This window comes from Eptatretus burgeri, chromosome 3, assembly GCF_056783735.1.
Source record: "Eptatretus burgeri isolate ZD-2024b chromosome 3, Ebu_testis_v1, whole genome shotgun sequence".
Classification (NCBI taxonomy): Eukaryota; Metazoa; Chordata; class Myxini; order Myxiniformes; family Myxinidae; genus Eptatretus; species Eptatretus burgeri.
In genome coordinates this window covers 54,762,334-54,775,262 of record NC_140963.1, presented here as the reverse complement: position 1 = coordinate 54,775,262, position 12,929 = coordinate 54,762,334, and the positions used below count along the sequence as shown (strand labels likewise).

Sequence of the window (12,929 nt, the reverse complement as noted above, 5' to 3'; positions counted from 1 at the left end):
CCATTGACAAGTACAAGCTGCAAAAAAAAAACTACGCCACATCAGGAATGTCCTTAAATTCAACGGTTATCCTGCTCACGTCATCATGAAACCACCAAGAACTCGTGATAAGACACCAGAAGCGAAAGCACGTCACCCTTCGCTTCATTGGACGTACATCACACCACATACAACGGATTCTCAAAACTGCTCATATACCAGGACACAATCGCTCGACAGACTTGAATCTATTCGCACCCATGACAGGCTTCCTAATCACCATCCAGGTGTTTACCGTATCCCGTGTGAATGCTGAAAAGTTTACATTGGTGAAACTGGCAGGACGTTCACCACTAGATTGAAAGAACATCAGGCATATGATAGAAGGCGGGAAGGGGGGAGGGGAAGCAAGGGGGGGGAGGGAACCAGCAATTGTCAATCATGCACAGACCAATAATCATCACATATTATGGTCAGACAGCAAATTAATCACATCCATCAGTCACGAGCACACAACGAGAATCAGAGAAACTTTTGAAACAAATTTACATCAAACGGTCCCTCAAGAAAATGGGATACCCATTAGCAATATCTGGCTCTTCCATAACAAATCAACACCTATAACTACAGCTTGCAATACACTGAGGGCATAATATACTGACCAATTGATAACATGCATCTAACAGCCAATCAGTACCCCATAATAAGAAGCCAATGATGGGTGAATCGTTGTTGGAAAAGCTGTTCATTCATTCATTCCAGTTACTTCCTCCTGTCAATGGGTAGAGCATGCTGCCCAAAACACTGAGGCCTACCTTCTTGTTTTCATTTTGGAGTTATTTTCTTTGTTTAAAGTATAAAGAATATAAATCGCTCACACAGTGAAAACCCAAAACCTTTTCACCACGGAAACTTTTAAACTGTCTCCCCCTAGTTTGAATCTCTAAAAACCTGTCATTTCACGTGCAGGGCGAGGCAATGTGCGCCATACCTCAAATGGATGTTCTATCTGCTCGCATCAGAGATCTCATCAGAGATTTACAAAAAGAAGGCAAGCTAGTTCCAACATCCTGGCCAAATTCAAAATTTATGCTCGAAACAAGCTACATGACAACAATAAGCCACAGATACATATGAAAGAAAGGTAGACATCAACTTTCATAATCACTAAACTTCAAATAAAAATGGCAAGGTGGGAGAGCAGTAGGATTTTTTGGCCCCACAACCTGGCTTGACACCTTCTCCTCAAGGATTATGAGGCCCTGATCCATTGTCCAACCTCTCCACTACAGAGGTGGCAGACTGATGCTTCAGACCAGAGTGGACATCTGTAGCAGTTTGGAATTGCAAAACCATCCATTGGTTCACATGAAACCCCAGGACATATGCCGAACCAGTGTCCAGATACAGTCCACCGGATCTGCACCCCTGGCACGGCAGGCAAGACCATCTGCCCGCAGCGGTGTGGGACACGGTGCTCACCGATATTGTTGAACTAGCGGTGCAAAGCTCGCAATGATTCAGCAGTTAACCGCACAAGGTCGAGCCAAATCAGGTCAGGAGTCTGAGGTTGCTGGCAGCATACCTGTCACCAACCGCAACAAAACTCCTGAGGGCCATTTCTAGAAGTGTGTCAAGTACAGCAGAGAAATTCTGAGTGAGGGCAGTAGGAACCATGTCAATGTGGCAACCTTTGAGGACGCAGCAGTAGCACCGCACGCCCCATAGGAATGACATGTCCCCACGCATCCGGCCGAACCATTGGACGCTCTACCAATTTTGGTAGAGCGTCCAATGAGAGGTGGGTCAACTGGAAAGGAAACACGACTCAATTTCAGCCAGTCTGAAATTGGCGCCAGCACCACCTCGATATTTTCTCAAAGCCCAGGAACCGAAACCACTTTTTCCCAAATCAGGAAAGATATTCTCCGGGTCAAGGTAGCTTCGGATAATTTAACCCCTTTTATGCAGCAAAGCAGCAAGTGACTGGTGTGCCCGCGATGAGCCAACCGCCATCACAAGTTCTACATCCACCTTGCATGCACCCTTCTGCCGATAACAGCATCAGAGCCAAGTCTTGTTTTCTTTTTATGGCAGAATATAGCATGAACAGTACATGATGTGTTGACACTCACCCACCTTACTGTTTTGTAATAAATTTAAAAGGTAAAAGTCTTGTGTTTTGTTTATTTTATACCACACAGCAGGTCAGGAGTGAGGTTGCGATATACATCACATGTAAAACATGTCAATATTGAAATAAGCGTGTAAATTTGAACACGTTGGTTTCAATATTAACATATATCGTACATATTTATTTCAATTGTGATGTGTTTATTTCCGGCTGCCGCCAACCTTGGATTTTTTTTTTTTCTCTCGAAGCCCAGGAACCGAAACCCCTCTTCCCATTTAATTAAAAGAGGCATTTCCCAGGAACCGAATGCCCATGATATTTGAGGGTTTACTGTATCTAGGTCGAAGGGAAAAGGAGAATTTGCACCATGAAAGTACAGCCAGTGAAATTCCATGATCATGGAAAATGGATGGAATTTATGACTTCAAACAGGAGGGAGGTGGGGGGGAATAAAATAGAATAAAGCACAGCCAATGCTCCATCCAACTCAAGTACAGTCACTTTGGGTGTGTGCCACAGTTCATCTTGAGTGTGGTCACCAAATTTAAAATAATAAACATGTGCGAGTCTCCACTTCAGAACCATGAAACATGGCAGCCTGCATCTTTTCATGCACTCAAAGGTAGTATGTGAATGAAAAACCAAGTGTTTGGGTTAATTTAAACACTCCTTTTGAAGATAATTAACAGCTTTAATCATCCTTTATCAAGGAGTCATCCTTGGTCAATCACATGTCAGTTGGCTGGGGTCTCAATTTGCCATTTTAATGCTGGGGGATTTTGGTAGGCATTTGGCACTGACTGAGGGGAACCCAAGAGAACAAGGTTTGCCATATGTCAATGCCTGTCGGACCACAGCGCATGTCCATCACCCTTGTTATGCCTCCCGAAATCATCTTTAACGACCACTTTTGTGGCCTTCACATCAGCATTGCGGCAAGTGGGACAGAATAATAGTCTACCCCTTTGATGGCAGCACGATGATGCCCTCAAGGGCAATGACGATTTGTGTAACATTGGCCACATGTCAAGACCACCACAAATGGCCACTTAGTCCAGCCTGCAGACCCCCTCAGGACTGTAACAGTGAAGGACCAATTGATGGCCACCTGTTTCTCAAAGACAGCTGAAGAGCATTCCCCCCCCCCCAATACACATATCAAGGATCAAACCAGAGCAAAGGGTGTAAATAATTGTAAGATTGTTTAAGCCCACCTGGTATGTGTTGAGGTATAGAATTGCATTTCAAACTCTCATGTGAATGCGTTGGCGTTTAAAAAAAATATATAAAACGCAACGCATTAGTGATTATTTCCAAAAGGCAGGACATGTGTGCATTGTTGCACTCGGGGAGGGAAGGGGGGAGGGGGGAGAGGCAAGATAAACCATATTTATAGAGACCTACACCTAATATTGTTGCAGGGCTGGGTATCGGCTGCGAGCACGACTGCTAGATGGAGCAGCAGAGTCGGCTGGACCGATCGCCCGGAATTTAGATCGTACCTTTTCGGAAAACTCCGAAAAAGTACGGGTCCCTTATCGGACCGTGAAGCATCAATATTTCTGCCACGTGGTATAAGGTTATTTGCCAATTTTCAAAATACCTAGATTTCCACGTGGCGATTTTCCGAGTCTCCACACCCTCGACGGCACCCGTACTCTGACTGTGCGACCAGAGCGATTGATCGCTGAGATTCGTTGGTCCAATTGTCCCGTTACAGCAGCAACAGCCTGGCTAATTTTCCAATACGCAGCATGCCAAGCCAATGGAGGAAAGGACACGAATGAGCGGATACATTACACAAATGGGGCTGTTTATTTAACAATAGGCAGGGAGGGGAACACAAAAGAGCAGAGTTATCCAAATATTAATAAGCACATATTTACAGCAAGGCACTTAACAATTCATTACTTAGCAGACTGGCACCACAAACACATACGCACACACCCAAAATGGTCTTTGAGGCCTCCAGCCCGGATGGAAAGGATGAGCTGAAGACCAGATTCTGCCTCGGACCTGTCCACCTCGTGTGGTCTTCGCATCGAGGCGACCCGGGCACCAGCGAGAGGCGAGCCGAACCCAGACACCGGCGAGCTGCAATTAGCCTCCTCAGCTCTCGTCAAAACCTTTCCTCCATATCCCTCTGAGAGACAGCATGCACCCTTGCAGCTCCGGTGGTGGATGGTGTCTGAAGCCCAAGCTCTTGATCATCGGGAGGAGGAAGAAAATGCTCGAAGACGCTCTCTGCGAGGATTCTGTTCCTTTTTATCCTCTCCGGCACGCTCGCCCAGGCATGGATCATTCTTGGGCAGGGCTCGACCTTTCCTCTACTTGGCGCCACGCCAAGCGACTCGGTGGGTGGGGGCATGACCCTTCCCCTAGTGAGCGTGGGAATGCCGAGAGCAGAGGGTTTAGCGTTGTTTTATTCGGAGATGGAGTGGTCTGCAGTTGTTGTTAATGTTGGTGGAAAAATGTAAAAGAAAAAGCCTTACTGTCAAAATAACTCCACAGCGCATGAACATCAATTACCCATTAGACCAGGGACGGGACCCTACCTGGCAACATGTACTTACCGATACAACTGATCTATAGGACCTGTATGTTGAGTGCAATAAGCTTCCAAATTCGTAACAATATGTGCAAGAGTTGATAGACTCAGGATGAGTCCAGCAAGGGGAAGGGGTAACATGATTGTTTTGGAAAAGCACGCCAGGGGGAGACCCAAGGGCAAGTTATTTCTTTAGTCTGTGTCGGTAGACCTTGGCCCCTTGTCTAAGGGGGGGTGGGGGTTTGGGGGGTGGGGAGGGCCATGCATTGTTAGCTTGTATGTCATATTCATCCCCCCTCACCTTATGCTCCTTTCACCCATCAGTCAGTTCCAACAATCTCCCACCCCAGATACTTTCAACCCCCAACGGTGTGCTCCAAACCCACTGCTACTTTCAACAAACCCTCCTTTACTCCCATCAGTCTGCTCCCACCCCCACCTCCACTGCTTTCAACAATCTCTCCTTCACACCATTGGTCTGTTGCAACAATCCCCCAATAACACCCTTCACCAGACCTCAAATCAACACCTTCCTTCATCCCTCAAACCATCTGTATCCATCTCCGTTGGCACTCCATGTACGCATTATTTTACTTTCCAAGTTCATGGCACCAAGCACAACACGAGAGTCAGGGCCTGCGGGATGGTGCTTCTCATGTGCAAACAGTACAAAGACCATTTTGTGTGCCCAGCAAGGAGATGGGGGGGGGCACTCGTGGAAACCACCACAGAGAAGCAGTGGCATGTTCCACAAGATGCATCGGATGCACACCAATAAGGAGGCTTGCATGATCCATCGCGGAAGATTTTAGGTGTGGAGACTCGAGTAAAATTGTATTTTTTTTTTTCCAATGGAAGTGCATATACATACGCCATTTTTCCACCGATAAGAAAACTGAATTTAGGCTTTTTGGAGGAGGGGAAAGGAGTAAACCACTGTCAATATGAAAGGAATACTCTAGTTTTTATAAACACTTACAGGATGCAACAGCACAGGCATTTCAAAAAATAAAGTAATAATAATAATAATAAAATAAATAATAAAATAGAAGAAAAAATAAATAAATAAACAAACTTTAATCTTCCACACCATTCCACCTGAATGACCATCTGTGGAATTTCTGAATCAGGGAAGGAACAGACAGATATCTATAAGCAGAAAACTACATTTTGAAATGGGCACGTTAGCACCCAACAGGATCGGTGAACATTTCATTTTATTAGCCAAAGAACCTCTGACAAATCGCTATCACTTCAACAGCTTTTCACAACCATCAAAAATGCATTTTCTTCCAGATAAAATTTGTCTCGGTACAAATGCCATAACCCATGAAGTTTCAACTCAAAGATCCCGTCTTCAAAACGTTGACATTGCCATGCCCTTGCAAGTAAAAGGAAAGAATTTCCATCATTTGCTGGAGATGGTTTGAACAGGAACAACAAATGCAACTGAAATCTCAACCACATCTGAACCCGACTGAGCTTAGCCAGCACAAGCAATCTATCTATAATTCCAGCAATCTCTGTGTGTCTGTCTGCGACCGCCGGTCCGATCTCATTGAAACTTGCCAGGAATATTGCCGGGGACCCGTGGATGTGCCTTTGAGGTTTGATATCAATCGGACGAGCGGTTCCCAAGTTACGGCCATTTATCTGTCGTCATAGCACAGTGTCTTGTCATTGGTCGTCATGAATGACGTCACAATTAATGTTATTTTTGTTTGTTTGTTTTTTTTTGCAAGATTGACGGTCCGATTGAAACTTGCCAGGAATATTGCCGGGGCCCCGCGGATGTGCTTTTCAAGGTTTGATATTAATCGGACGAGCGGTTCCCAAGTTACGGCCATTTATCTGTCGACCAATGACAGGACACGGTGCTATGACATCACAATTAATGTTTATTTATTTATTATTATTTCTTTTGCACGATTGAAACTTGCCAGGAATATTGCTGGAGACCCGCGGGTGTGCCTTTGAGGTTTGAGAGGGAGAGGCTGCACATACTGGCACTCATCTACAGGCACGCACCTATGGGCCCGTACTAGTATTTTAGAATTAAAGATAAACATTAAACACTGAAACAAGTCTCAAAACAGTTTGAAACTTGAGTACTCGTAAGTTCAAATGTGTGAGATGGGCAAGATCATTTGCTTGTTAAAATAAGCAAAACAAGTAAATGAGCAAATAGACCACCAGTCAAAATGATCAAATTCCAACATACAAGGTCACGCAGATGTTAGGAACCTTCCACCGACCTCTGGCCAGATTTTGCATGTGGCTTTTGGCCCGACTCCATGAGTAATCCCCAAAAACATGAGATCCAATAAAGGAGGTACCACATGAAACTGGTCAAGAATGAAGCAATGGGGCCCCACCAACAGGTAGGATCTTTGGGGAAACCACATTTTAAAGTTAGTCTCGAAAGCCAGTCATCGTCTGGGCATCCTCCATTGGACAAAGTTCTTCCTTGGAACACTTGAACTCCAATCTACCTAAAAGTCCTACATTTGCAGCTTGATGAAAGTACTGCTCTCCCCTCTGGGCTGACTCTCCTGCCTCACTTGGAAACCAAGGAACAAACTGTGGAAACAAAGGCCTTGAAACTCATTGGAATTTCTGGCACTGAGGCCGAGTCAATGGACTTATCACTCATTGCAGACAGGTCGGATCTCATTCTGCTACCACCTCTCTAATCTTGCACCCTCAACTATGTACCCCACTCGCCAGATTTCTGCTGTGTGCACATGGTCCACAATCAACCTCATTCTGGTGAAACGACAGTCGTTTCACAGCTCACCTCCACCAATTCTTTCCTCATATTCGCCCGCCCCCCCAACCACCCACCCACCACATGGAACAAATTTCCACATTCTTTACTCCAGGTCTTCAAGACAGCTGTTCACCACCATCTGAGATTCCCAATCATCTCAAATCCACTTCCAAGGGGTTTTCCCTCAAGTTGTTTATTACCCAAGAATTAGTCATGTTGAGCACTGACCAATGAAATCAATGGTGCCATTCAGATGCAGATGTTGAGCCCTGAGATTGGTTAATGCCCTCATAACTGGCACACCGACTCTCCTGCCAAACTTTTGTTTGTTTGCTTTGCCTCAACACAATGACAAATGTGGCTGAAAAGTGTCAACTTTTGAAGTTGATAAAATGGTCTGCCATCACACAGCCAACGTGAAGCTGTGGCAAAATGGATTTTGCTCCTTCAGTCTGAAGTGCAGAATAAAAATTTAAATCCGAAAAGGAAACACCACAAGAACTGTGATGTGGAAGCAGCTCTCCCAAGATAGTTTTCACAGGTTAGACTGCTGAATGCTCCAATCAGCAAATAATGATGGAAGGAAAAAAGAAAATAAATAAAGCAGAGGAATTAGCAAAACACTTATGGAGACGAACATTCCAAACTGACCGACAGCTGTCAAGATATAAAGCAATAGTGTAGTCCAAAATAGCAAGTGAAATCCTTCAATACAGCATGTGTGGTGAAGCAAATGAGTACACTAATGTTAAAATATTCAATTTATGCTTTTTCAGTTGAAAAACAATTAAAAAGCGTACTTAATATTTGAAATGTAAAAATATTATTGTGATAAGCACCTTTATATAAAACAGAAGGAATGAAATCGTTCGATACAGCGTGGCAGGGAGCCGCAAAAGAACTTAGCTTTCAGCGTTCGGCGCGCGGAAATGAAGTCTTTCGGTCATTCGTACATGAGATGGGCGCATTTCTTGCTTTTTTTCCGTCAAGCAACAAATTCAATGGTTTTCACATATACAACATGTTAGTTTCACAAATTTCCATTGAAATACTCGGGTATTTGTCAATTGTCGCCATTTCGGTCTCGGTTACGCACTGCATCTACCGGACAGCCGTCATTGGCTGTCACAGGCACGTGGGGGAGGGGGGGGGGACATGGGGACATCGAGACACCGGAGACGTGGTAGACACCGGGGACATTTCAAACTCTGTAATTGTATACAGCGCACGCGCTGTCATAATCCATGGAGAAAAGCAAATTGCAAATGTGCCTGCTGCAGAAAATTTTGGTGGAGTGCTTTGTGGACTTCTGAAGGATTTCAGAGGAAGACAAATAATGAAGAGGAGACAGGCCTTTTAGAGAACTTCCTGACCACTTTACTTTGACTTTCAAGAAAAACTACAGCTCATCAGGGAAGAAACAGGACTGTCATACTTGCAATGTGATAGGAACTGACAGTCGCTCATCGGCAAGAAGAACCTGCGCCGCTTCCCAGCCGGTAATTTACAATAAGAGCACAAATGTGTGGACATCAGATATTTCGTGAGATAAATGATGGTGAAAGGGAAAATAGCATAACTACAATTGGACAGCTCATATGAAAGTGTTGATAAGAAGCTGTTATTCCTCCCAACCAATACATTAACTTTTTGTGTTTGCTAAACAGGTTGTAAATTTACACATTCATAAAATACATTTTACATAAACACCTGCATTGGGGGTGGGAAATAAAACAAAACTAATTATATAATCGCAATTTGAGACACAAAGTATTGTCAACCTGGAGTGCGAGCACAGCCGATGCTCCACTTCAGTCAATCAAACCTGCTTCAGAGTTTCGCTGCAAATTTTCACCTCGATCGCATGCTGGCACAAATTTTGAATAAAATTAATCATACTCCAGAGCAAAGTCAAAATGAAATTTTGTTTGAAAGTCACCTCAAATAATTTCTTCAAAGTATGATGCAGTGAAAAGACAAGGGCACACGGAGCACATACCTCCGCCACGTAATGCCTGATCCAGGAGAACATATTGGGCCCAATACATTATTGAAATATCATGCTATACAGTACAATATCATTCTTGGCCCAATCTCTCAATGGTGAAGAATCACTTTTAAAATTAAATAATTCTCGAATCCAGATCTGGATCTTCACCAAATCGAATCAATTAGTCCTTTCCTCGCACCCAACCTGACCACCAGGTTTCATCCGAATCCATCCACAACTGAGATATATCGTGCTTTATATCGGTTTAGCCCCATCTCAATGGTGAAGAATCACTTTAAAACGAGAAACGCGCTCTACCGAGTGCCTACCTCCGCCCTGTAATGCCTGATCTACGAAAACATATTGGGCCCAATACATTTTTGAAATACACTAGATATCATTTTTGCCCTATCTCTCAATGTTGAAGAATCACTAACAATTCTCGTAATTGGATCCGGAACTTCACCAAAATCTAATCGGTTCGTCCTTGTCACACACCAAACCTGCCCACAATGAGATATACTGTAGAGACAGACAGACGTGAAAACCTCTGTCACCGAAGTCATCACATGCACACAACTTTGGAGAACTTTTTTATAAAAGGTAAAAATCGAAATGAGGATAACCAAAAAGTAATGAATCACATCAGAAATGGGAGGGAAGATATCGATATCTACATAAAAAGTGCATTTGTGAATACATATTGCCATCTGCATACCATAAACGACACCTCCACCCATCCCACCACCCCAGGAATGTGATCAAAATGAGGCACATATCCACGAGAACTAAAATGAAAGCCATTTCTCAAGAATTATCACACCAACACGAGAAAAACCTTCCTCACTCGGTATAGTACCACAATTTTAAAACGCAGCGCATTGTGGGATATAGTGCAACAATGAATGCATATTGTTTGGTTCTGAACAACTATTGATAGCATTAAAATTGTTCAGTTATAATACACAACTTTTTCTTTAAATATACACCACCATAGCATCAAAATAAGCTTGGGGGATGAACACATGCAGCACAATAAACTGCATGAGAATTACCGCAAGCTCATGACTCACGAAAGACTTGAAAGTTAGTGCTGATAGTCCACAACCCTTTTCAAAGTTTTCACCTTTTTAGTGCCTTATATTCTGGAATTAAATCAGACTTTCCAACTTTATTTACACATCATAACCCACAACTTACAAATGAAATACAAATTCTACAAATTTCAGAAATTAAAAAACACAAAACTAGAATATTGTTACAGATTTCAGAATCCGGTCTGATGAATGCATCCACACATCCAGGTCCTCAGACAGTTATTTCCTTAAATGAATGTTCAGATCAGCCCCATGTCTCATGGGATCTTAAATGTGATGCATTGAGAAGGGTAAAGGATAGATCCCCTCTATTATGGGAAGCTTTTTTTCTTTACGACAGACGTTCACACACATTTTTAATGAACTCTGAGGCCCGCCCTCATTTTTCCTCAGCAACATTCTTTCACGAACTCTGAAGCCCACCCTCATTTTTCCTCAACAACATTCTTTCGCGAGCTCCAACGCCTGCCTTTTTTGAGAGCGCACGAGTCATGGTAACCGTGCCTGTAGGGCGGGGTGAGCTTGGGGCGGACGGCACCCGCGAAGATATAAAAACAAGCGAGAGAAAGCGTGAGGTACGTTGTGAGGAGAGATATTCTGAGATATAAAAAAGTGAAAAACGAGCGAAAGAGGGACGTTCTGAGAGATGAGACATTCTGAAGAGAAAAAAGTGAGGAGAGGAAAAAACGAAAGGAGAGGGGAAAAAGCAAAGGGCAAGAGAAGCGACCAAGAAGCAGGTGTCTGACCAGCGACGAGACAATTCACCCTTCCGAGTGCTTCAGCAAGTGAGCGTGTGGTGCGCGTGTGGGTGAGCAGTGCCGCCAACAAGTGAGGCACTGGTCGATCACAAACACCAAGGTCTAAACCGGCAACGGACGATCTCGGTGCCCTCCAGACTTCGACTGGCGTTCAAGGCTGCCCCGCAAGAGGGTGCACGGCAAAGCTGGGTGCTGGTGATGGACGTGACATGCACGCATTTTCAGGACGTTTTCGCTTCACGGACGACTTTCTCGTGAGCGAGACTATTCTCCCCTTGCCCTCCCCCTGAATGATCTGCTGGGTACCCATGTCTGTGTTTAGCTATAAGTCAGTCAACCCCCGATAAGCATCTGCTGTCTCTTTCCTGGCATTTTGATTGATTTTGCTTTGAAATTCATTCTTTATTTACCTCAGCAAATAAAAAGTTATTTATTAATTTATTTCATTATTAATAAATTGTCGATCTCCAACCTGTCTGTGTTTGTCCTTTCCCTTCCATTGGTCTCGCATTGTCCAAACCGAGAGACTGGGAGGTAATTACCACAGATTTGACCAAAAAAAATCGTCGACATGCACCAGCGGTTAAAACGCTCGGCCGCCCTAATTAAAATATAATCAGATAACACTGGTGATTTGCAGAGGGCATGCTCCCCGCTCAGGTAACCATGTGACCTCGAGTTAAATGGAATAATTAGACGGCGGACACTGGAACTCGTGGTTGACTGGGTGGCGTTCGTAGTTTGAAAACAACCCACTGTACCATAACATTAATTGTGAGCGGTGGCCCCAGGTCCGGCTCGACCGAGGACTAATCCTCCTGAGTGACAAGCTGGTGTCTCGGTACCCGTGGCTGCAACAATATATTGGTTGGATAAGTGTCCATCCCCCTTATAATAGCAATTGTAAGTTAGCTCAGGTGTAGCCAATCACCTTCAAAATCACACACACCAAGATAATTGACCTCCACCTGTGTAAAATTGTAGATTCTGATTATTTCAGAATAAAATCAGCTGTTCCTGTAGGTTTCCTCTGCTGGGTAGTGCATTTCACAGCAAAGACTCAACCATGATCACCAAGGAGCTCTCAAAAGATCTCTGGGATAAAGTTGTGGAAAGGCACAGATCAGGGATGGGTATAAAAATATTTCAAAGGCCTTGAATATCCCTTGGAGTACAGTCAAGACAATCATTAAAAAGTGGAAGGCATATGGTGCCACCAAGACCCTGCCTCAATCAGGCAGTCCCTCCAAACTGGATGACCAAGCAAGGAGTGATCAGAGAGCTACAGGCCTTTATGACAGAGTGGTCACTGTGTGCATGTGACAATATCCCAAGCACTCAAGTCTGGCCTGTACAGCAGGGTGGCAAGAAGGAAGCCATTAATCAAAAAAGGCCCACCTTGAACCCATTTGAGGAATGCAAAAAACCACTCCACAACTTCTGAAGCCATGTGGCAAAAGGATTTGTGATCTGACAAAACCAAGTTGGAACTTTCTGGCCTAAATGCAAAACTTTACACTTGGCAGAAACCAAACAGCACATCACCCAAAGAACACCATCCCAACTGTGAAGCATGTTGGCAGCAACATGTTATGGGAATGTTTCTCATAAGCAGGGATTGGGGCACTTGTCAGGATAGAAGGGAAAACGGAT

The 12,929-nt window shown here is 44.1% G+C and overlaps 1 protein-coding gene across 2 annotated transcripts in view; it reads right to left on the bottom strand.

The window, feature by feature from the left end:
- The window catches only part of DDX6 (DEAD-box helicase 6), a 101,434-nt gene that overhangs the window by 82,092 nt on the left and 6,413 nt on the right, over positions 1–12,929 (bottom strand). The gene's annotated exons all lie outside the window — the stretch shown is intronic.